The sequence below is a fragment of the Sphaeramia orbicularis genome, chromosome 2 (assembly GCF_902148855.1).
Source record: "Sphaeramia orbicularis chromosome 2, fSphaOr1.1, whole genome shotgun sequence".
Lineage (NCBI taxonomy): Eukaryota > Metazoa > Chordata > Actinopteri > Kurtiformes > Apogonidae > Sphaeramia > Sphaeramia orbicularis.
The window spans coordinates 15,092,843-15,118,763 of NC_043958.1; the positions used below are offsets into that span (position 1 = coordinate 15,092,843).

Below are 25,921 nucleotides of genomic sequence, written 5' to 3' on the forward strand. Positions count from 1 at the left end.
CCTGATTTAGAATTAAGTCTACATGCATTTTGGGCCTAACCCTTCCATGCACTTGAAAATAGCATCCAGATCTACAGGATATTAAATGTTAAACAGATAATACACAAATACTACTTCATAGCTGAGTATGTTTAAGTGTTTACGTGTTTTTTTTTCATGTCTCCTCCATAGATTTTCAGAAATATAGGTTGAAAATGACAGTGTTTTATGGCCGACTGTGCAAGGGCCACCTCCCGCTGCATGTGCCACCCTGTCCTCACCTTGCTTCTAACCCATCTAATCTTCCTGCTCGGTCACTGCCGCGGTGTCTTCAGCGCCGATCCTTAGCCTCAAAGCAATTAGCTAGAGAACTGAAACCAGCTCATCAAATACTCTGTCCTGGGCCTGGCAGATTAAGGGGATTGGTTTGCGGTGGTGGTGGTGGTGGTGGTTGGAAGGCATCTAGGTGTTTTGAGTGACAAGTAGCTGTGTGTTCAGTGCCCACCCATGTCATTAGCAGGTGCTCTTTGAGTCGCTGTAATTCTACGAAGCCGGGGCCCCTGTTGTAATTGGCAGCAGACGAGGTAGTACGACACTTAGAGGTGCATTTTAAAAGGATACCATGAGAAAAAAAACACAGCTTGACAGTTCCAGACACATACAAAGGGATATTTCTGAACACGTCTGCTGCTGTTTTCAGCCACACTCTCAGGATGAGTGACTGGGGTCGGACGGCTTTAGCCACAGTCGATATGGGAAAGTGGTTCCTTCCAGCTCAGATCCTCCTCATGAGTCCAGAGCAGATCGGTGAGGAGCTGTAACTCCCCGCCGCTCCCTCCGGACTCACTCTTCAACCTTTCCCTCATGCCTCCCTCCCTCCATCCCGCCTACATGTCAGTCTGACTTTTTCATCCATAACATTCATGCCTTGTTACCAGTGTGTTCGCCACATTGTGTGTTCTGTGGTCACTGAATACACACCAGTGCTCGACTAATGTGGGTATGTTAGCTGTTTAATTTAATGTCTAATTTTGAGTTATGTTTAATGCAAATAAGCTACCAGTGGACGCCAGGGTCGTAGCATTCACCCACAACAAGAGAAACCCTCATGATACTGTGGAGAATGTCCACACTGCAGAACTGGAACTTCATCAAAGTATAAAACCTCATGTCTGGGAAACGTCTGTTTTTATCACCACCAAGCAACTTCCCTTCAGTTTGTTATTGGAAAATAAGCTTTTTGACAGTACAGTGTTTCAGATGGAATGCGATAAATATCTGTTGTGATGTGAACATGAACATGTGATGGAACATTTAAGCAAAGTAAAAAAAAAAAAAAAAAAAAAAGAAGCACAAACTGTTAATTTCAGAGTAAACTTATTGCTAATCAGAAGCAGAACTTGGTCAAATGTAGTCTTTTTTTCCCTCAATGACTAGACTTTTATTCCACTAGCTCAATTCGAACAAAGTTAGGATATTATGTAGAATCTGAACAAATAAGTGGCTGAGTCTTTTGATTATATTATATATCATGAGTTGCTTTTCCATTGGACAGACAGTATGCACAAAACTTTACTGATATTTACTAAATGTTGAAAAAACAGAAGTGCATAATGTCAGTTTTTCCATTAAATCACAAATGTGATGACTTGTTTATTATTACGATACGACACGAGAAGTCATTCCATAAACATGGCCACAAATATAAATATGTTGATTTACAGATACATTCATTATAATTATATATAACCCCTCTATCCTGTGCTAAATTAAAAAATTATTCGGTTTCCTGGTGTGTCCACACATACTGCACCATGCTTCTTTTAAAACTCTTCATCTTTGCTTGTTGTAATGTCCGTCAACATCCGTTTTTTTTTTTTAATCACATGACTCTAATTGCGGAAAATGGTCTTTCCATTGCAGTTTTGCGTGATATACCAATTGCACTATGCCCAAAAAACCACCAGCGCAAAAACTTTTAATCAAAAAACAAGAGTTTTGCTCAAATTGACGTTTTTACCATTAGGTAAATTTTTATGCACAAGTTATATTCGCTCAATTTGAGGGTCATTGAAAAAGCTACAGATGACAAGATATTAAAAGTCTTTGTAATTTTACATCTGAAATTGTCCCACAATTTGTAGATGCTTTTTCACAGATTAGTGAACTTCTGCCCATTTCTACATCTGAGACACACAGTCCCTCTACCCAATCATCCATATATGATCCAGATAAATAGTTACGAAATGTTCCTCCAGCTGTTTATTTTTTAGTAATACCTTTTTTTCTAGCCTATTATTGCCCCCATCCAAACTTTTTAGAGGCATCCTGCTGTCATTATTTTCAAAAATTTTTTCTAAGTATGGCTAAAAAATTGCAGTTTGAGCATTTTGCATAGTTTCTGTGTTCGACTGTGAATAAAATATGGGTGATTTTCATCTAGTATCATGGCTCTGGCCCATACAGAACCTCAGCAACGGTGATACCAGAATTATCACTGGTGGTTCGGACTCCCACTCAGAGGAATAAACAAAAAGACAAACTTGCACAGAGTTTGTGCAACATTTCTTGGTGAAATCGTAGTGGTTGTTGACATGGTCATCCTACATAAAGACCACCGCTTGTAAGTCACACTACACATGGTGATTTTCAGTCATATAGTGTATCTGTATATACATATTTACGCAGTGAATGTGATTCTGGGTTTGTGTGATGTGTTGTTTTGGCACCATGACTCACCGATTATACAGGTGTTATTTTACCATAAACTTGATGGATGGTTGGTAAGCATAATACTCATCCCAAATCTCCTGCAGAGTAACCTCACCGCTTAGACAGAGTTGTCTGATACTCTAAATTAAGTTGGATTGTTCAAGTCATCTTCCTTTAAAATCCACCGTTTTCATGAAACCTTAAGCCGTCATGGATCTTTCACTTCAGGTTTGGCTCGTAACTGGAGACGGATACAGCCCAAATACATCCATTAGGCTACATTTAAAAGGGAACATTTTCTAGTTTCTGTTTTCAACATGTGGCTGCAACACAATTTCACCCCATTAGTTCAAAAATGGCTCAAATTTAACCCTAAAAGCTGTCACTCAAGGTTCAAACAGTACATATTACATGGAGTCTCCTCATTGTCAGTCCTTTCCATTTCTGCTCGAAGCCTCTTTTTTTTTTTTTTTGCAGTGCAGATGGAGGCTGCAGACGGTGGAGTCGGCGTGTGTGCATACATCTATTTGTGTATGTACGTAAGCGCTTTGTGAGCCCCAACACAGATCAGCTCTACAGCGGCCCGTACACACATGCAGAGAAACAACCCAGAACACACACAACCGTCAATGTACACGCTTCAAACACAAGTGGGGAAACCCTTGTTTACGTGTTTCTTCAGTCTTGTCAGCGTTGTTACGTCTCTGCTCGCATTGTAATTGAGTTTGGAGCTGGCCGCCGCTGTCATTCACACATACACACTTGTGGAGCCGCAAACACGAGCACACAACTGCAACTGGTGTGAAATCCATTGCAAAGGAAATCCTCAGCAAGAGAGCTGACAGCGGGGATTAGCTGCAACTGTCTTAAACTGAGTATAATAATGACATAGGGTGCAGACGCTGTTTTAATATGTGTGTGTGCTTGCTACAATTTAACGTAGGGAAAAGGAAAAAAAAGACAGAAATGCTGGCTGTTTAGATCTGGATGCACATTTTGGGCAGCAGTCAGCTTTCAAAGGGATGTGATGGAAAATAAAAATATATATACAGTATGTAGGAGTGTTTCAGCTGCGGATGCTTGTGAGTTGGGTCCCACTGGCTGTGTTGTCGACTTTGGTTTCTCCTCAGCTGCCGTGCACACAGCGTCACCTCAGGGATGCTCTCACAAAGAGAGTGCCTAATGAATGTGGAAAATGAGAATACCAGTTTGATGAACTCTGTTACTCAATTAGTGCAATTAATTTTCCTGTGGCGCCGCTGAGTAAAATTGAGTCACGGATGATTGAGCCACTGTTTCGCTATCTTATTTTATTTTTAGGCAGCTGCTCGCTGTATGTGTGGCTGAGTCTGTGTGTGTGCGTGTGCGTATGAGCGAGCCAGCGAGGGGAAGAGATTTTCAAGGGAGTCTCATTTTGTTTGTGAATGGAAAAAGAAATTGTGTTCTCGCTTGTTCGCTGCACAAGACTAGATTTGGCCTTATCTCTTCTAAGCTAATACTGTTCACGTCTGATTTAGCCTGCATTGAATTACAATTGGCTATGCATCGGAGAGATGGGAAGACTCTGAAAAAGGTCGATTCGCTCTGATATTCTAAAAAATGAGGTGATAGGCTGGAGAGAAATAAAATAAAAGTTATTTAATGTGATCTGAGGAGGATTTGCGAAGGACCCTCAGAGCAACGGCTTTGCAGAATTTAGCTCGACAAGAAATGCTCAAACATCTGTTAGAGTTCAACACCAACTCTGTAAACAGAATTATGTCTCTGCAGCGCTGGTAATATGATTCCCATGCTTGAGTTAAGCTCTGCCTCATTGTACTTGTCCTTTGAACTAGAATTAAGATGGAGATGTTTTCATTCTATGGGTCAGTGCTGCTGTCTGAATTTACTAAAGATGTGCAGTGAAAAGCTTTCCTTGGAAATGTATGTGTTTGTAGGAGTTTCCATTTCAGATCACAAAATGTTAGGAGAACAGTGTGTTTATGAATGTCGATATAATTCCCATTATCACCCTATTTTGTGCTTAATATGGTTATGATACTTAAGTGTGGTACACACATAAAGATAATCGGGCTGTTTTTGTCCCGATGTTCCCCCTTCCCAAGCAAGGATGGCAAGCGCCAGATTATCTTATGTTTTATAAGATTATCCTATAAGATCATCCTGTAGTCTGAGGTGTGTTAAGAGGGAATTTGTCCAGATAATCGGCTCCGAAACAGGTTGGGGCCGACAATCGTAAATATTAAACTTGTTCAATATTCACGACCAAAAGCCGATGACTCCCGAATTGTGACGTGGAATGGAATGTAGTCAATAAAGAAGTGAGCTGACTGAGGAACAAGGAAGCAGGCGTAAATAAAAGCAAGCATGGCCGACCTGAAACGTAAAGTTCGATGGACCTCAGAAATGGAGGACCAGCTCGTGGAGCTGTGGGAAGCCCGAGAATGTCTATTCAGAGTCTACGCCAAGTTGTACCACAACTGAAACGACATGTTGCGTGTTGTGTTTTCTGGTTGTTGCTATGTTTCTTCTTTGTTAGATCACGTTTGATCACTTGAGATTTCTGCCTTGGAGGACTAGATTCTAGATGGGTATGGGACAGAATCGTTATGTGTGAGGTGTGCTGTGTTAAGGTTATCGGAGCACACCACACACAGTACGATCAAAACTGTTCAATGCATGATTTTTGATCTTCATGTGTGGGGTCAGTAACAGATAAAAAATCTCTTCAGATTTAGAAAATCCTTATGTGTGTACCCCGCTTTAGGCATTTCTACTGCCCGTATCAACTCGTCTTGCTTCAGCTTGGCACGGATTGACTTGGTTGGAAACATATAACGGGGAAAGAGGGAAATGTGATAACCTCCAAAATGAAACATCATATTGAGCTTTTTTTCAGGTGAAAATGTGGTTGTGAATGGAAAGAAATAGCCAACTTGAATTGTAGATCGTTGAAAAATGTTGACACATACATACTGATGCAGCTGGTCCAACCTGTGATCTACATTGTTCTGTACTGGTTTGGCTTGGAAACCTAGAAATAGTATCAAATAGAATCTGGTGCTTCCTACTTGCATGCAGTGTAAAAAGCCATCATAGGAATAATACAATTTGTTACAATTTCCCAATTTTTTTTAACCTATTTAGTTAGAAGCTGAGTATTCTGTGGACTAGCTTATAATTGTAAAAACATGTGGAATGACGGAAAGTCTCAAAATAGTTTATTTTGAATATGCAACAAAACAAAAGTAATCCTACTTAGTCCTTAGAAATAAAACAGATTGCAAGAAAACATGAAAAAACGTACACATATACATGAAAACAAAGTATGACTTCATTCGCACATTATATGAAAAATCAAAATAGTTAACCTCACTTGTCATCTTCACATACACATACATACACACCTATATTGACATATCAGAAAAGTAAATAAATTCATACGTCCTTGAAGGCAACACAAAATGAATACACTGTGAAGTAAACAACAAGATAAAGTGAACAACAACAAATACTAGGAATACTGAAAAACATAAAGTAAAACATAAAAATCGAATGTAAAGTAAATGATGCAACAGGATGAAAAGGGTGTAAAAGACATAATTTATGACACACTTTTGTAAATTTGTTCCTGACGAGGCACAGCATTGATTTTTTTGGGGTCTTAAATTGGAGAGAGAGGTAAGATAAGATATTCCTTTATTTGTCCCACAAGAGGAAATTCCAGGTGAGTGAGCATGGTAGAAGGAAAAACAAAAACACATGAAATGCTAGTGGAGGGTGTTATCAGAACATATCAACTCCTATTCTTGATTTGCTGTAGAAAACCAAGGGTAACAAACAACATCCACCACAACAAAATGTCCGGTTTGCAACCCAACATCACAAATGAGTCAGCAGACAGATGTTTCCAAATATGGTGTTCAAAGAATCCAGGCCAGAGGTTTAATGAATGAGTACTTTCATGCACGAATGAGAAGACTCCATGACACCTTCTAAACCAAATAAAGCCTGTGAAATATGCAAAAATCATCAGCTCAGTGATGAATCTGCTGCTGAGTTCCACAGTTCAGGACCATGGACAGCGCACACAATACTACTGATCAGATAAATACATGCTACTGGTCTGGATCCACAAAAAACAGTTTTATGGGTTCTTGAAGACTTAATTCAGTGCTGCAGCAGCCTACAAATGTTCTCACATGTCATATTTCCACTTCCACTCCTACTTTTCCGTGTAATGCATGAATTTCACAAAGAAGATGTCCCTTTCGCATAAAGGTTGGACATTGTAATTTTGAGGCATTTTACTGAAATTGCTACTTTCCCCACTAACACCTCTAATTCTAGTGCTGCTAACACTCAGTGCACTGAATTTAGATGCCTTTTCCTTGAGGAACGCTCATTTAAAGCCCATACTTATATATAATTTGTCAAATTACCAGTAAAAAGCTGTAATACGCTGTTGTTTGTACATTACCCACGCCATTGCCAGTTCTATGATAATTTGGTTTTGGTAAATTACATTGATCATTATTACAGGGAAGTGTCTGAGTTTGTGTTCATAAATCTGTATGTTGTTACTCTCATTGCTTTGTTTCTGGATTGTGGCTTTGTTCATTTGTCCTGCTGACTTAATCTGGCCTCACATGGTCTTTATCTCACAACAGACCTGTCTTACAGGTGCAATTCAGACTTAAATGGTATTACTGTATCTGGTTCACTTGCATCTAGAATTAATGTTATTAGTTCCATTTATCTTCCTGAGATGTGGGCAATTTAGCAGGAAAAAAAAAAAAACTTGGAGGCTTTAGTTTAGTAATTTTCCCAGTTTAACAAATTTATACATGGCTTGAAAAGTACTGTGTAATGCTAAATTGGATAATCAGTAGCCTGATAGTGTGTCCAAGTTGTAACTTAAATTAATTGTGTGTTCACAGACATTTGTTACATTTTACACCTATTTCTCTCTCACAGTGTTGTTTGTATCAAAGCAAAAAAAAAAAAAAAAAGATCAAAACAAATCCACATTGGCAAATCATTGAATTTTGAGTGTTTTGATTTGAATTTTGAATATTTGTGTTTTTAGTATAAAATATCAGAATTTCTGACTGGCAACGAGACTTTAGGATAAAGATAACGGCACTCTAAAAGTCTAAAAGTTTCATTTTAGTTGATAATATTCATCACAATAAATATTATGTTATGATTCTTTGTTCTGAAACTTTAAAAAAGCAGATTGTGATTTGAGGTTTTCAATTATTTGTCAAAAGTACAAGACAGAAATAATACCAAAGACTTCAAAAACATAACAAGACCAAGCCAAAGGTCATTAATTAGTTTTTTTTTTTTTCTCATTTTATGTCTTCTAATTTTGTATTTTAATTTAATGTCATGAGGGCCATTTCGCAAGATAAAGACAAAAATAGCATGAGTTTCCTGTTTCTTTCTTTTGTTTCTTAAGGCACAATCTTTTAATTAAGCTTTTATTATGTGGTGTTTTTCTTCATTTTCTTGTTTGGTACCTTATTATTATTATTATTATTATTATTATTGTTGTTGTTGTTGTTTCTGTTGTTATAGATGCAGTAAGCTGAAGGCTGTTGGCTTATCCAACATGAGTTAAAAGTAAAGAGAATGAATCTTAATTTGAGTTTTGATTCAACAAGTTCATATTCAGAAATGGGGATAAAACAATTAAACCAGTTTTTTTGTTTGTTTGTTTGTTTGTTTGTTTTTATGACATTAAAAGACGTTAAATTAAAAATAAAACATTTAAACACAAAACTAAACAAAAAAATTCAACAAAATAAACCAAATAGACCAAAGAAGACAAATATATCACACCAATATATTATTGTGTCAAATTATATCATTACCGTTCTATTTCCCAGCCCTAATACAAGTCGGTGTTACAAAATGTCCATATTATCATACATTTGGCATTAGTGAGAACACATACAGATGGCAAAACTGTTGTACAAATATGATCATTATAGTACATCTGGCAGCGTTGGTGAAGGATGTTGAGTTGCACCCACAGCTGAAGCGTCAGCCAAGAGCTGGCCTACTGTTTTTCCTGTAGCCGTCCATCCTGAACATCTCATCAGACATGGTGGCTCAGTGTAAAGTCCTCATTACTGTTAGGGTTATTAAAATCACCAGTTGTATCTAAAGGTCAGCGTTTCTCATCAGATTTCCCACCTCGGTCGTTAAGTAGGAAACGTGGCCGGTTAGAGGGGTCTTTATACTACTGATAACTCCCCAGAGTCTGAGGTCCAATCTGGCCTGATATCAGCGTTATGCCGATGCCATTTGGCCAGACCAGCTTCGAGCCGCCCTCTCAGACCTGTTACCATGCAACCACGTCAAAGTGCCTGGCATAGGACGGCCAACAGGCGGGCACCCGGCATGCCCGCAGATGGTAGGGCGGTCAGAACAGGCTGTGAGAATGGTGCCCCTCGCTGTTGACACACATACATAGTCACACACATGCACGGAGCTGCCGACTGTTGCGTTGCGTGCGAACAGCCAAGCGGGCTCCACTCCCACTCTGCTTCTCCATCAGGCTAATTATTGTGACTTGCGTCGTAGCTGTGAGGAGACGATCTCCGGTCACGTTCTGAAGGTGGAGCGTCGCATCTCTAAGCGTCTCTTCTAATTTCCTAGACGCACACATAACAGGGCTTTAGGATGCATTGCATAGACGGTGAAAAGATGAGCTTGTTTTGTTTTGCAGAATGTGTAGAACTCCACCTTCTTTCTCAAGTCAGCCTGCACAGAGACTTAGACAAACACGGATTTGAGTGACAGGTGGATGCTTGGCGATGCCAGCGTGGTCACGGTTGGCAGGCAGCGGTGACAGTCGTCCTGCTGCCACACAAGCTGCTCTTACTGGTATAACTGCATGTGAGTCCAGCCTGGTCACTCCTCCCTGCGCCTTACTCCATCCATCCATCCATCCCTCCCTCCATCCATCCATCCGTTCGCCTGACTCTTCATGAACTACCACTTCCTCTCCTCTCGTTTCCCAATTTCCTCCTTCTTTCTCCCTTCATTTACAGTCACTCCCCAACCTCCCCCTTCCTTTCATCTCCACCACCTTCCCTTTCACTGAAAACTTTGAGAGAGCACCCGAAGATAGAAGCAGGCTCTGACTAAATACGCCCGTCTTATCAGCTTTCGTGGCTACTCAGACAAGAATGTATTATTTTTCACCAAATCTAATTCTCTTTAAGAGCATTTCTGGTGCTGAGTTCAGCTGGTGAACTCTTACTTGGTTTTAGGCGGTCATATGAATGTGTTGAAGTCGTCTTACAATGCAGCGTTACATCATCTGGCTTAATGCCTCTTTGGCAAGCACACATTACTGGAGGATTACTTTGTAACGTGAACGGCATACTGGGCCATGGAAGATAAAGATAAAGGTTTGAGAAGTTATTTTACCAAAGCAAAGTACTGTTACCTGAAGTGCACTCTCACTGTAGGAAAAAATAATTGTTGTTCAATCTTATTATTTGCATTCCTACAAAGAACAACCTCTATCAGGTCTGGCAGAAAATAAATGTCGCATTAATGGAGCCAGAATGGTAATGTCATGAATGCAGCTTAAGGGTAAGTCAGTAAAACTTGCAGACTAACGACTGCCAGACCACCAGCTTTGCGGAAAACATTGATGATTTGCCACTAGTCCCCCATGAGCCAAATAACCAACAGCAAACCCACTGGCTGTTACCGTGGATACATCTGAAATCCACTCACACAGGTTGCATGCAGAGTTTTTCTAAAGGCTACCTCCACACTTTTGGGTGAATAATGCTTACACTGCAAAATGAAGCTGACATCTTCCCTGGATTTGAAGTTGAATTGGTTCCTTAAATGTGGCACAGGATTTTATTCATGTTCAACTTCAGCCTCAGATAAACACAACTGGAATTCAGATCCATTTAGATCTAAGTTTCGGCCTTGAGAGTCCACATTTTCATTTTATTCCATTGTTACCACCTGGTATGGAATTTGAGACTGTTGCCGTAGGGGATTATTTAATTTCTTTGTGTGTAGTTTCTGTTCTGCTCTAACAGAGGCTATTTATTCAAGCAAATGTCTCAAAATGAACATCTTATCCAAGTAAAATTACAGATTGTAGGACACAAAATTTGGCACAGTACTAGTAATAAAAGAAGATGAGTGTAATGTGAATAAACCATAGACTGCAGGCTGCACAGATGGGCGTAGTGACAGCCCCCCAAAAGTGAAGGAAAGCTGTTAGCACAGCTGTGATTGGTTGTTGCACTACATGGCTATCACTGGTTCATTAGCTGCATAAAAACAGTCTCAGTACCACTAGTTTAGTGGATTAACTGTGTGCAGCATTTCTTTTTGATGCTCAAAAATGTTTTCACAAAAATCTCTTGTTCGGTTCAAGTCATATATCTGCAGCACTTAAAATTAATGGTTTGTGCAACATCAGCTCAAAAACGTGTCTGAAGTAAAAGCAGAATGTTTGCCCACTTATAAAGCTAGCAACATGATATTCATTTTCTTTACATTCATTTCAGCAGCAAAAATTGTATGTGGTTTTCGCTTTGTTCAGAAACTAAAGCTGCTGGATAAACGTACTGAAGTAAAAGGTGTCATCTGAAATCTGGGTTTCGGCAGATGTCAGCCACTAGCGGTTAGCCACATTGGTATAACAACCAATCATAGCAGGCCGTCTGCCACACCACCAATATGACTACTACCACTTCAGGTTATCTTTAGATTTCATCCACTCTAGCGTCAATACAGATGAGGCTACAACTGCCCCCTGGTGGCTGGATGCAGAACACGGCAGAATTGTTTGTCAGTTTTAGTCAATGGGACATGAGCCAAACCTCAAATTAAAAATACACATCTTATAATTGTTTTTCCCCAATGGTGATTTCTATCTTTTTGGTTAGTTTTCCTCAACCAACACCATTCTGATCAGTTAACAATTAGTGAATCATTTGATATAACAGATGATTGACAGCTGTAATGACCAATCACAGTCAACATGCCCTATTCAGTTTGTGCCACGCTGGAATCACCTATAGAATTACAAATACTCTAAACATCCATTAGGTCTAAATCGATCTTTCTCCACTGCGTTGACCTTAAATATTTACTTAACTGGTTCATTAGTCCATTTTTGCAGCCTGTGAAGTTCTGCAGTTAATATATAGCCAGAAAATTGCACTTGCATAATTTACAGCCTCTCTCTCTCTGTACTTAATTGAATAAAGTCTAAATATGCGGTTGCCTCTGCATTTCCTCCCATTAGATATGTAAGCGTCGGAGTTGGAGTTGTGTCTGTAGTTTTTTCAGTGTTGATCCCCAGCGTTAAAAGATTAATGCCGCAGGTGTCGTTTTCCTTTTTCTTCCTCTGCGCCTTTATTGCCCCAGCTCCTTTTGGCAACCCATCCATCCATCCTGCGTAGAGGTGTGTGTTTGAGTGTGTTTGTGCGTGAGTGTGTGTAACAGCTCAAGAGGCCTTCAGGTCCTGTACTTTATAGGTCTTGGCTTATCTATGTGATTTACAGTCCGCCACTGTGAGCAAGAGAGTGGCAGACAAGGCACGCTATCGATCGGCAGCCACCACACGGGGGAGGAGTTGCGTGTGTCTGTGTGTGTTTCTGTGTGTGTGTATGTATGTGTATATATATATGTTGGTGTGTTTATGTGCGCCAGACAGAATATTACATTAGGGCAAACTTGGCTTCTGCTGCTCAGGCTGTGTCCTAATTGTCAGGCTGGAAAACAGATGGCAATGAATGCTATGTCTCCTCTTGGTTCCCCGCTGTCCGTGAAAACACACAAACACAAAAATGAACACAAACTTTCATATTACAATTCAACTCCCCTCCACTGCCACCACCACATGAAGTGATTTATGCTATGCAAAGTTATTGCACTGGGCCCTGGGTTTTGGAAACGGGCTGTCTCTTTCAGTATGGCATCCTGATTTTGTTTGCAACAGAGTGTGTGTCAGAGTGAAGGTCTGTTGAGGGACATGGCACCCGTGGGTGGTGTTTTAGCTCAGTGTGTGTGCGGTATCGCTACACCTCCACATCACTGTAGCACTGCAGGGTTGCAGCTTATCGCCCCGGCATCCTCCATACTGTATCTCTCTCGAAGACTCAGACACACAGAAGTGAACACAGGTTGTCAGGGAACACCTGCAGATCTTACACCACACGTCCCTCTCCGAAGCGTATTTGTCGGTAGAGGTCTTTTGTCTGCCACATACAAGTGGGAGCGGTGGCGTCACGCCTATTGGAGCCAAGGAGGGGGGTCGGTGAGTCTGGATTTTTTTCTGCTTCAATTTTATTTTTAGCCGTCTTGTATCTGTAAGGATTTCTGAAGGTCTTTTGCCCAAAGAATTATGTTTTTGAGGGACTAAATGTACTTAAAAACTCATGAAACTTTGCAGATACTTCAAAAGTGTAGATAAGTTATATATTATTGTTTCACCTCCAGGCCTTTTTTACCAAATTATAATTTATGTTCAGGTTGTAATATTTTTTTTTTTTACTATTTATAGTTGTGTTCAAGCAAAACTAGCTTGCTTACTGTTATGCAGCATTACATCTCATCCATAAAACTGCACCTTATTGCAGCTCTCTCCTCTCAGTCCCAATTAAAACACTAAATATAAATACAAATGTATATCAAACCTGTAATGGAATCTGTGCTGTAATAGAAAAACAAAGACTTTTTTCCAAACTTCTTTGTTGAGACACAGAGTAGATCAGTAGAAGAGCATCCAGGTCTGATCAGTGATTGGTAAATACAGCTGTCAGTCATGGATTTAACCCTCCTACCTGTCTGAAAACACCACTGATCATCCCAAAACTGTGAATCATAAGGTTCATTTTCTACTGCCTGAAAACGCAGGCAATGAGTAGATACAAAAGTCTCATGTCGTCTCAGACTGGAAAAATAATATACTCTTAGGTAATTATGGTTTGGTTGGCAGGCAGTGTAGATTTCTCTTTTCTGTAATTTTTTTTTCTAATATTTTCTCAGATTTCAATGTTGTTGTTGTTGTCATCTACATCTTTCTGACCTCTAGTGCAACATTGACACAGGAAGTGATTTTTTTTGGTTTACTTTTTGCAACATCTCAAGGCGTCTCAAGGTGAAGAAAATCTGGCCAGTTTTGGTTTGATTAGACTGTTAAACCTGCTGAAATTTTTGAAGCAGGTGAAGTTGCATTAATAGTTCCATTGAATTCTCACAAAAACATGGTGATAATGATAATATTCAAAATATACTTTTAATCTAATGATGATGGATCTTTGTTCAGTCAGTTTTTATTGGTTAATAGGGAAGACAACGCTCTGTGAAGCTTTATTATAGACGTAAGTAAATGTTTTTTTCAAGTCCCAAATCAAGCCAAAATGAAGGTTTGTGTTGCTTCCTTGAGTGGGAGTGGAAGAACTTTGGACTTATTGACAGAAGGAAAGGTGAAGCTGTGGGTTTGGTCATGTGACCTGTGATCTGTTTCACATAGATCAGAACAGACATCAGATGCATGGCTCTGACTGAAACATTAAAATTCCACTTTGTTTGTTACTGATTTATTTTTTGTTGTATGACTTGAGGATGTTTCAAGTATTTAAGTCGCTGGGTTTAACTCCATATTTTGCTTTGTTTTTATTGTGGCTCCTCGTGCCATAGTGTGCCCACACAGCCTACATGGCATCTTTCCCGGTTACCAGCTGCAGTTTGTCCAAGGCTTTGTTATTTTTTATTTTTTTAACAAGGACTTACATAGAACAATGTAACTGAAAAAAGGGAGTAGTAGAACATTAAAAAAATTGCTTCATTGTGAATGTATTTAATGCATTAAATTTATGCAATTTAACGTATCAAGTTCTATTTATTTCATTCAATCTTAAACATGAAGCTCAAGTTTTATGTCATTTAATTTTAATGTGAGACTATAACAAATAAAAGTGCAATTTGGCTGAAAAAACACCCCCACTGACTACAATATTTTAACTCAAATTGGTGTGTACTGACATTAAACCTTCCGAGCTTCTCATTTGCCAGTTTATTTTATATTTCATATGACAGGATTTGTGTTATTTTATTTCTTAATTTATGGTATTTTTAACCTTGGCCAGTTACTTGAAAACAAAAAATCAGTCAGATCCAAACAGTGAGTAAAACAGGTGTAGTTTAATTTACTTTGGTTCAGTTTATTTATTAGTGCTTCTGTTTTAGGAGTCTCAAAGTATCCACTAAAAGGCATTGAAGGCCAGTGTGTGAATGCATTTGTCAAGCATTATGAATACCATAAAAGTAGAAATATACTATATATGTACAAGTCAATTGACCACTTTTCCTAGGCCACACAAAGCTTGACATTCTGACTGAACCATAATAATTACATCATACAATACGATTCCACACTGAACCAGACAATGGTATTAAAATGTACATGCTTCGTTTTATATTTATGTGTTCTACAGAAGGACTTGAGGCTGTCAAACGTCTTATTTTGTCAAAGTAATCACTGAAGATCTGGAACAGCAGCAAAGTTTCAGATGGAGTTATCAAATTCTAACCAAAACGCTCCCAAGTAAACATTTTTATCTCTGATGACTGTTTGATTTTCTGTTCAGTACCGAATGTTTCCAGTGACACGCATCAGGAATGAAGTGAATATGAATACTAACTCTTTAAAGTCCTTTTGTGTGAAAAAATGGAGAGACAAATGTTCAACCCTACTTATTAATCCTGGTATTATTACTAAAGCCTCTCAACATACAAAGCTTTGCAAAAGCACTGTTGATAGATTATTAATATACTTGTATTAGAATTTGAGCAGATCTATTGCTTGAAGAGTGCAGAATTTTTCAGTGTCATTCTGTTCTTGCTTTGGATTTGAAGCCCATATTTTATTTGCTCTTGCTGATGAAACCACTTAAACTGAGCACTGTTGCACAAGAAATGGATAAAAATAAATAGAAACAGATATAGTTCTTACATAAAACACAACATGTCCGTTCACTGCTTCATTTTAACAAACCTCCTTCTGTTCAGTGGGTGCACTGACCAGGTCATTCAAAGTGGATTTCATCTTCAGGAAAGTCCAAAATACAGAGCCCACTGGAAAAAAGAATCCACGTCATCCTTTAAAGTGGTTTGTAAGTTTGTTTGTAAGTGGTTTGGTTTTTAATAAATGAAGCGCAGTGATTTGACTCATATTAGTTGAGTGATGAAATCCACACAAACATCAGTCAGATTAACACATGCTATTTTGGTTGTGCAGCTGTGTTTGTGCTCAGAGGTGTGTGTTTGTTTTTTTTGTTTTTTTTCATACACGTACGTGAAGTATGCACGCTTCTAATTTCACTTTGTGACAATATGTGTGCGTACTTTCCATCGCTGTACGGGGCTGTGCATGTGTATTCTCAGTTGGAGTGTGTGTTTTGGCAGCCTACTACTGCCTTTAGTTTCAGAAGTGTTTCATTCAGAGCCAGATGAAATCCCTCCTGCCTCTACGGCGGCGATCAGACGCTGTATCATGCAGTCGTCGCCGCAGGCTAACACATACACAGCCTCACACAGGTGGATTCTACTCCTGTGGATGTGTGTGTGTGTGTGTGCAGTCAGTAATATAGCTGAGGAGCTCATTACACATCCCCAGCTCCCTGTGCTTTCATGAGCGTCATCTTCTCTGAGAGGGGGGAAAAATAGGCATGTGGGGAGCACAGAAAGGCATAAACGAGCAGATAAGAAGACAGAAAAACACACAAGAAGTGCACGAATATAAATGATGAGTGATTTGAAAGTGTTGTGAGATGAAAACGGGCAAATGGAGTCATTACATGCAGGTATGTGGCACATTCTATAAGTGATATCGCATGAGTGTACTCTATTCATAGCTGAACAGAGCAAGAAAACCTTATGGAATATCAGGAACATCATAGTGAAAAGGAAACTGGGACTGAATATTCAAGACCTTCGAAAAGCCTGGAATGAAGTTTGTCTTTGTTGGCAGTAAGTAATTATTGCCATATCTAAACTTTGGCTGTTGGTTGATAGAAAAAGGGTGGCCGGCCATTACAAAAGCAGCAAAACAGGGTTAATATTGATATAGATGGTTTGTTTTTATCTTTGTCTTATATGTTGGGAATTAAACATGTAAACGGACATGTAGGAAATAATGTTTTCTTAAGCATGACACCTCATTTACCTCTTTCTGCACTTGGTCCCTGTTTTACCAGTCATATAAACAGGTCTGACATTATCCTGTATCATGCTGAAATCCATTACAATCCATTTTATTTATGTAGCACATTTAAACAACAAGAATTTTTCCAAAGTGCTGCACACAGAAACGTAAAAACAATAAAACAAACACAAGAAAATACACTAAAAACAATAAATAAGTACATGAAACTACAACAATGCTATAAATAAAACAAAATCAAATAGTTAAAAGTAATAAATAAATAAGACACAGAGAACCACACAAGGCGGTAATAGAGGTAAAGGTTATCTAGGTGGTTCGTCCAGTTCTTGTGTGATGGTACGTACAGGATGTGGTGACAATACCTTTCCAAAAAAAATGTCAGGAGAGAACTTTTTGTGGAACATGTGTGCATGAGGATCCACACTGTATTAATACGACTAAACCTTTACAAAACAAAACAGGCAAAAAGACATGCCTTTGTCCAAACTTACCATTTTCAGGGTGTAGCAGCAGGTAGTTGCTGTTCTTTAATGTTACATAAGCAGCTTTCAATATAATAGAACAATCCTGCCACTGCATGAGCAAAATATTCACTTTTGTTCCAACAGAGTACGTCCAGCGAGTCTGACTAAGCGTTAGCTAACTCCAAGTCGGAGCTAACAACAGTCTTAGTGGCCCACATCAATGATAACAGACACTAAAAACATATTGAATCTTGAACCACGCAAAAGCATCATATAGTCATCTTTGAGTATGGAAAGGAGGCTTTAAAAGGCATCCAACTGTTTCTGCTATTTATTGACAAGTGTGTTTGAAAAGAGCTTGTACACTCATGTATTTGTAGAGGACACCACATTTTCTCTTTGAAAACCTTAATCCTTGCTGTTCTAAGCACATTTCTCAAGCTTAGCATAAAAAAGCAGATGGCATGAACACCCATCCATATGTCTGATTGAATCTTTAATATGTAGCTAATATTTCTTCCAGGGGTCAGTCATTTGTTGACAGTGGATAACTTCATTTCCAAACTAACACTGTTTTTGGTCCCCTCCATCCACACTTAGGGCTCATTTATGCTCTACATTAAAGACGCAGATGGATACAGCCGGAGCGTTCTGTCCATCTTCTGCGAACATTACATACAGGGTGGGGAAGCAAAATTTCCAATATTTTGAGGCAGGGATTGAAAGACAGTGTATGACCAGTTAGTTTATTGAAAGTCATGAGAATTTATTTGCCACAAGAAAATGTACATAATAGAACATATTTTTATTCTATGTGTCCTCCTTCTTTCTCAATAACTGCCTTCACACGCTTCCTGAAACTTGCACAAGTGTTCCTCAAATATTCGGGTGACAACTTCTCCCATTCTTCTTTAATAGTATCTTCCAGACTTTCTCGTAATAGTTTTGCTCATAGTCATTCTCTTCTTTCCATTATAAACAGTCTTTATGGACACTCCAACTATTTTTGAAATCTCCTTTGGTGTGACGAGTGCATTCAGCAAATCACACACTCTTTGACGTTTGCTTTCCTGATTACTCATATGGGCAAAAGTTTTTGAAAAGGTATGGATAATAGTGTTAGGTATGATTATGACATCAATATATGTTTGGTTTCAAAACAATTGATGTAGTGCCTGCTGAGAAAAAACAACTAAACGTTCATTGTAAATTTTGATTCCCCACCCTGTATGTAATTCTAATCTGTTTTCCGGGAACTTGCGGATGCATACCCAGGCGGAGAATACGGAGCAGTACCACTGGGAACCATGGAGGCAGCATTGAGTTTTGAAGACAATAATTTCCATAAATAGTGGAACTTTTCAAAGAGCAACTGTGTTAGTTAGTGAAAAACTACCCACATATTTATGACAACTACCCTTCTCAGTATCAACATTAGTATCCACATCAGTAATACCTCCTCTGCCGTTGCCATGTTTGTTATTATTGACTTGATTCTTCTCAAAAAACTTTACACTTCTTTGTGATATTTGGCAAGTATGGTTAATTAAGAGCTGCGCCTTCTGGTGGATTGATTGTGAAACGCTCATTCCAACAAACTGGATGTACGGAAGTATGAAGGCAGTGACATGTGACTATATCAGAGATGGACATACCTATTTACGTACGTAAAGCAACCATAAATGAGCCTTTACTGACCGTACACTGAGCTCATACTATAAACCAGCTCCCATTACCACACAGACTCACAAAAATCGTACATATTAATCCTTTAACCACAGTAAAAGTACGACAGTAATTGCAGGCTATGGTATGCGGTGAGAGGAGCCTTTAAAGATGGTGGGATTTCACACTGTGCCCACTTAAGCTGAGTATTATTGTTTGAATTAACAGTCCATTACTGATTCACACGTATAGTTATTGGCTAAATTAAATGTAAAATAAAAAATGTATGTTCAGACACACACGGCCTATTGCTTTACAGCTGGAGTCCTGTAAATTGTACTGATTTTTTTTTTTTTTTTTCCCCTTTCAGTGTTGAGTTGTGTGTGTTTTGTGGTTAATTTGCGTATTTTGCTGTGGATGCCGGAGGGTTGAGTGTGGCTCTTTGGCTGCGTGAATATGCACATGCTAAGTGTTTTTCAGCATATGTTTAATGCGTGTGACCATGTGTTTTGACCTTAATATCCCAACTCTTTTCTAATTAGTTTGTTTATCATCAGCTCTCAAGACCTCCCCTCTCTTTCATTTCCCACTGCAGCTTCCAAACACACACAGACACATTGGCAGCCTGTACACATAAAGCAAGTTGTGTATTTGTGTGTGTGTGTGTGTGTGTAAACCTCTGTTTGCGGCTCTGACAGATGTACGTGTGAGTATGTGTGAATGGCTCACGAGTAATGGCCGGTGGCAGGTAGAGGGGTGATGGATTGCCTGATTAGTGGTCTGGCAGGGCTCTCCTCACAGATGGGCTGTTAGATGTGGGCATCTGGCCCTGACATGCGCACATTCACACACACAGACAAACACACACACACACACAAACTGTATAGACAGATAAAGTGTATGATTACACACACTTAAACGGATGCACCATACCTGTGCATATGAACTCTACCGAGACGGAGATGCTCAAATAAAAACTTTTCCCCTTCTTTCACCATCTGTTCCTCTTCCTCCCGTCCTTCCTGTCTTGTCCTTTTCTCCCCCCCCCCCCCCTCTCAGTGTGTCTCTCTCTCTCTGCGTTCCCGTCCCCGTGCTTTGCTCGTTAGTCAGTGTAATTACTAGGGAAGGGGAACAGATTAGGGCGTTTACTCGCCAGGATGTTTACATGCGCAGGCACACATGCTGCCCCGATCACCATGTAGGGGATTAAGCACCAACACACATGCACACACACAGTTTATACTCAGAAACACAGCGGACAGAGGCACAACGTAACACACACCTGGCTTCACAGTGCAGATCCAGTAAGAGAGCTGAAGCGTAAATGCACAAATGTGACGTACGCTTATTAATTATATATTCACACACTTACAATGAATTACAATATACTTATAGATATTGATAGGTTTTATGTGTAAAATGCAAATAATCATTGCTGTTAATTACCTGGGAGGCCATTAAAGCTGCTTCTTCACCGCCAGCATTTGCTTGACTCGGCACAGCTCGGCTCAGTTTGGCCTCCAGCACGTTGCCTTTCTATTGTAGATGTGATACTCACTCAGCATGGTGGGCTATGGGGTTGGAACTTTAAACTGTAAGGTGCAATTTTTGAGATTTTTGAAATTTTTATAGACGACGACACTTCAGATTTTGTCTGTCACAGATGTAAAGTGTGTATTACTATTATTATTCATTTTGTTTTTTAAATTTATTTATTTATTTTTAATCTGTGTTCAGTATATCAAGATTTAGCCAACTTGAACATTTTCTCTAGTGTTTTTGCAACAGCACTGATGATCCTGTATTGACTGGTCCACATTTACCATCACTTCAATCTGCAACATCAGTGAAGGTGGGACTAGAAATAACACCTGATAGCCTTTTGCAGTTCTTGTGCTCACTTACCAAAAAGTGAAAAGGGGCATAACTGAACTGCAATCAGCCTCTTATTTCTTGCAAACAGAGATTGTGTTGGAATATGCTTGGAGCTGGTGTGGTGATATTATTCGACTCTCATTTCTAACCTGATGGTAGCTATTACTTGTTATTACTGTTATCATTAGTTATTATATTTGTTACAGTAGAGCAGAAGTGAACTGGAGAACACAGGAACAAGTGTAGTCAGAGATTTAACAGCACTCTGTAAATAAAAGGGAGATCACAGATACCTGACTGTATTAAAGCTACAGGAGGTGAAATGAGGGGAGGAAACACCAGAATCCAAATCAAGACTCAATATAAACAGATGTACCTGATGTCAGGCTTCTGTCAGATGTGGGTGGAAGTCTTGATTCCTCCCAGACCACTTGAATAGGCTTGAATAGGTGTAATTATGGAATTTATACCCAGCGACACACAAAAAACCTCCAAAAACTATCAAGTGCTGCACCTTTAATTGATTAAAAAGTAATACAGGCAAAAACTGACATTGCAATGCATTGAGATGCCATGAGACCCATTGTACATTCACTCTGAATCATAGTCAGGTGGAATAATGAGCATCGTAAAGATTCACACCTCTGCAGTGTTTTGTCAGTCTAATAGTTTTTTAGGTGACAAGAGCCATTAAATTCACTGTCAAAATGATTTAAAGAAAAGCCAAAATTCACACCAGACCCGGACATTTTTCTGCAAATTGAAGGTCATTTCTGTAATTCTAATATAATTTCGCCCCTGGCTGTCTTTCCTGATCATCAAAGTGAGCCTGACACCTCACAGATCCAGCGTATCACCCCACCACCACCACCACCATGATTTCCCCCACGATCACTGCTGTGTCGCTAGGTAATTTAATTTCATATATGTTTTCCGTGTCAAACCTGCAGGTCCTCGCCCGGCGAACTGAACTGCTGACGTGACACTAAAGGAGCCTCTTTCACTCTTTGCCTTGTACGAGTAAATTTACCACCAAGGCTTGAGACAGCCAGGAGAGGGCTCATCCAGTCATGCAACGGGTGGATGGGCGGGGGGAGGGGGGGGTTTGAAAGTCTCCAGCGCGGCCTGATGATAATGTCATGTGTCGTATGCTTATTCAGGCTCAAAGTAATATCATTTGTAGCGTTTTCCTCTTTGCCGTCAGCCTTCGCTCCATAAAGCTAATCAGTGTGGTTGGCTTTGCATCGGGAAGGGCAAAGAGGGGAGATATGGGGGGGGGGGGGGGGGGGGGGGGGGTAAGCAGGAGCTAATGGCATTTTAAGGGTGGGGAACCACTCCCATTACTTATTATAATGAAAAGCTAATGCACACACCTAGAGGCACATGTGTATTACGCATATTTAGCTGTGTGTGCACTTAAGAATGCATAGATAGATAGATAGATAGATAGATAGATAGATAGATAGATAGATAGATAGATAGATAGATAGATAGATAGATAGATAGATAGATAGATAGATAGATAGATAGATAGATAGATAGATAGATAGGAATAAAAATAAACATTTGCAGCCTGTGAGTGTGAAATCTTTCCTCTGGGTGATATCATCCAGAGGACACCGAGCCCTCATTGAGTTAATTAAATCTCAGTGAAAAGATGTAAAAGAATAAAGTCTGAGGCTCACTGAGCAATGTCGCTATAAAAAAAAAAAAAATGCAGTTTCCAACTTATGAAGTTGTTTAATGCACTGAAAGAGGCTTCATGGGAATTCAAATAAAAGCTCGTAACAAGCCAGACATTTAATAAAGTGAAGAGCTTCTCAAAAAAGAAAACGAAGGGTCATTATACCCAAGGTAAGGACAAAGCAGTAATAAATGGAATTGTGATTTGACAGCACTAGAAAGAAGGGCTTTTCTGTAATTACTTTTCATTTCATCCTGTCACTTTTTTCGGTCAGTGATGGGCACAATACGTTTTGAGAACACAAAGGCAGTTATTGCACATGTAAAGCATATGCAATGACAGCCTTACAAGCCAATAAAAGCTTGTAAAAGTGTTCTGGCGCTCCCTCCTGCTTCGCTGAGTCAAACGGACAGGTTTAGAGTAAACAACGCATCGAAACTGGGTGAAGTGTCCAGAGAGATGAACACAGTAGCTTCTCTTCATCTGCCTGTCGCTGTTGTGTTCTCTGACGGATATTACATCTGTGTCACTCGCTTTCTGTCTTTTTATAGTCAGAGTCCAATTCAGAGAGCTTCAGTACAGGTGTTTTTGAATATACTTCATGTACCTTTATTACTATTGAGACTGACATGGAGTGAATTAAATGGAAAAGCAGCACCATGAATGCTAATGTCGCAATGTACTAAGATGCAAAAGTACATCCTTTAGATTAGCTCGACTAATCTGGTGATTTTTCTGTGCATCCATTGTGAACGCAGCAGGATAAAAAAGAACAGAGTCTGCAGATAGCGGCACTCACTCACTCAGTCATGGACAGACATTTAGGTTTGAGATGTTTCTGAGAGGGTTAAAGCATGACCCCGAACTATGCAGGCAAACATTTGTCAATCTCAAATGTGTCCAAAAATAATAATAAAAATAAGATTTTTTTTTTTTTTAATCTACAGAGGCAGAAGTTGAAGAAATAAGATGCTTAATTGTGGTTCTAAGCTTTTTTTATTGTCCAAACTTGACAAACACAGTGGAAGATTAGTCAAATTTGAGGTAAAAAAAAAAAAAAAAAGGTTAATTACACATTGTGCCTGTAAACAATACAATGTAATTGATTCCCTTTTCTTCTCTGTGGATTAAATTATATCGCAACAATTAGCATTATTGTTGTATCGCATTGTCCAACATAAAAGAAACTTAATGGTAGTTTCTTAGCATGGCTTCTCGCTCTATTGTTAAATGACCCAGAAACCCATGCATGCTTACAACTGATACGAGTTTAAGTTTTTATTTATTTATTGGTGTATTTAATAGGGACCGTGCACATTTATGAACGTTGCTGTATAAAAAATACACCATGTAAATATGCCAGAATTAGTCCCTAGGCAAGTGACAGAAACAAAACATAAAACAGACAACATTAATAAATCACTTGTTCACTATAAATGTAAAAAATAAATAAAAATACACATATTGATGACACTGGCATCATTAAAACAAAACAAACAGACATAGGATGATCACAGAAGCATTAGCCTATAAATTCACCTCTATACTTACATACAACTAAACATAGGTGACGAAATGTATGTCAATTAAAAATGAGTGCAAATTAGGGTTAGGGTTACTTCCAAAGCACACAAACAAGAAGAGGAAGAAGTCAAGTCAAAGTCTGCTTTATTGTCAGTTTTTGCTATGCTATGTATGTGCATACAAAAAACTGAAATTACAAGACTCTAAGGCCCCATGGAGCAAAGTGAACATAGTAGAAAAAAGTATCAGAAAATAGAATATAACTATAATCGATGAACACTGAGCAATATAACTATAGACATAGAATATAACAATAAACAGCAGGGGGTTGAGGAGACAATAAATAGGCAATAAAGGTGTAAAGAGTGAAGTTAAACAGATGAGGTATTGTTACTAGAGGTTATTGATTTAAAGTGACATATGCAATATGTGCAATGTGTAATAAAGTGGCAAGTGGCTGGAGCAGTCCCTGAGATCAGTGAGAAGTGAGAAGGGAAACAACTAAAACATGTCAAACTCCAGCAGCACTTCCAACAATTACACAACTTTAACAATGTCAGTCGTACACATTGTTACTCACCTGCATTATGTGATTTACATAAGTATAAAATTTATCTGTCTGTCTCTCTATCTCTCTGTCTGTCTCTCTGTCTATCTGTCTATCTATCTATCTATCTATCTATCTATCTATCTATCTATCTATCTATCTATCTATCTATCTATCTATCTATCTATCTATCTATCTATCTATCTATCTATCTATCTATCTATCTATCTATCTATCTATCTATCTATCTATCTATCTATCTATCTATCTATCTATCTATCTATCTATCTATTATTTAACCTTTACTTAACCAGGAAGTCCCTTGAGATGGAATCTCTTTTTCGAGGGAGACCTGACCAAGAGGCATATTAGTACAATACAAATGAAGTAACACAGTACAATACTACAGTCTACTCTCGTTAAACCGCCCGCCATTATACCGCCATTTTCGCTCACCGCCGACCAAAACCATTGCACAAAAATCCCCAATGCATTATTCCATTAGCTACCGCCATTTCCGCCTATCGCCATCCGCCAGCCCAGTTCCATGCACAAACAACACTTATACCATTGATTTCCCGACCGTTACACCACCAGCATGATTGCCATCGAGTACACATAAATTTTAACAATGCACTGAAACAAACGCGCCAGACGCTGATTGCGACAAGCTACGAGTAGGTCTACGGAACGGCCACCGTTCATTTATCGCAGAACACTCAGTAGGTCAGGATGTCGGGAAGAGGACATGGGATTAAGCCAAAGCCTCAAGATGATGGGGTGTCATTTCCCGACACGGTATAATAATGCTTAAAATGTTTCCCCACTTTAAATGATCCCTTACAACATAACAGAATCAAGATTTATTTAGAAACGCAATTAGAACGGGTTAACGGAGGCAGCATAGACATCATATAGTAAAGACATGCACATTATGGACGCAACCCATTGTAATGCCATTTTCGCTATACCGCCAATTTGGCCGTGAACGGAAGTTGGCGGTATAACGAGAGTAGACTGTACATACAATTAAGACAACATAAAATGATTAGAAACATAAAAGCTAAAAACCAGTTTAAGAATAGCAGTTACACACTTCTGTTAAACAGTTTGATAGAAGAGATTTGAATTCACTCAAGGTAATGAAATGCTGAAGCTGAAGTGAGTTTTGCAAATTGTTCCGTGAGCAAGGTCCATTGTAGGAAAAAGCTGTTTTCCCAAGTTCAGAGTGAACTCTGGGGACT

At 39.1% G+C, this 25,921-nt stretch overlaps 1 protein-coding gene across 1 annotated transcript in view; it reads left to right on the forward strand.

Moving 5' to 3' along the window:
* LOC115434306 (receptor tyrosine-protein kinase erbB-4-like) overlaps window positions 1-25,921 on the forward strand; it is a 458,688-nt gene that overhangs the window by 141,156 nt on the left and 291,611 nt on the right. The gene's annotated exons all lie outside the window — the stretch shown is intronic.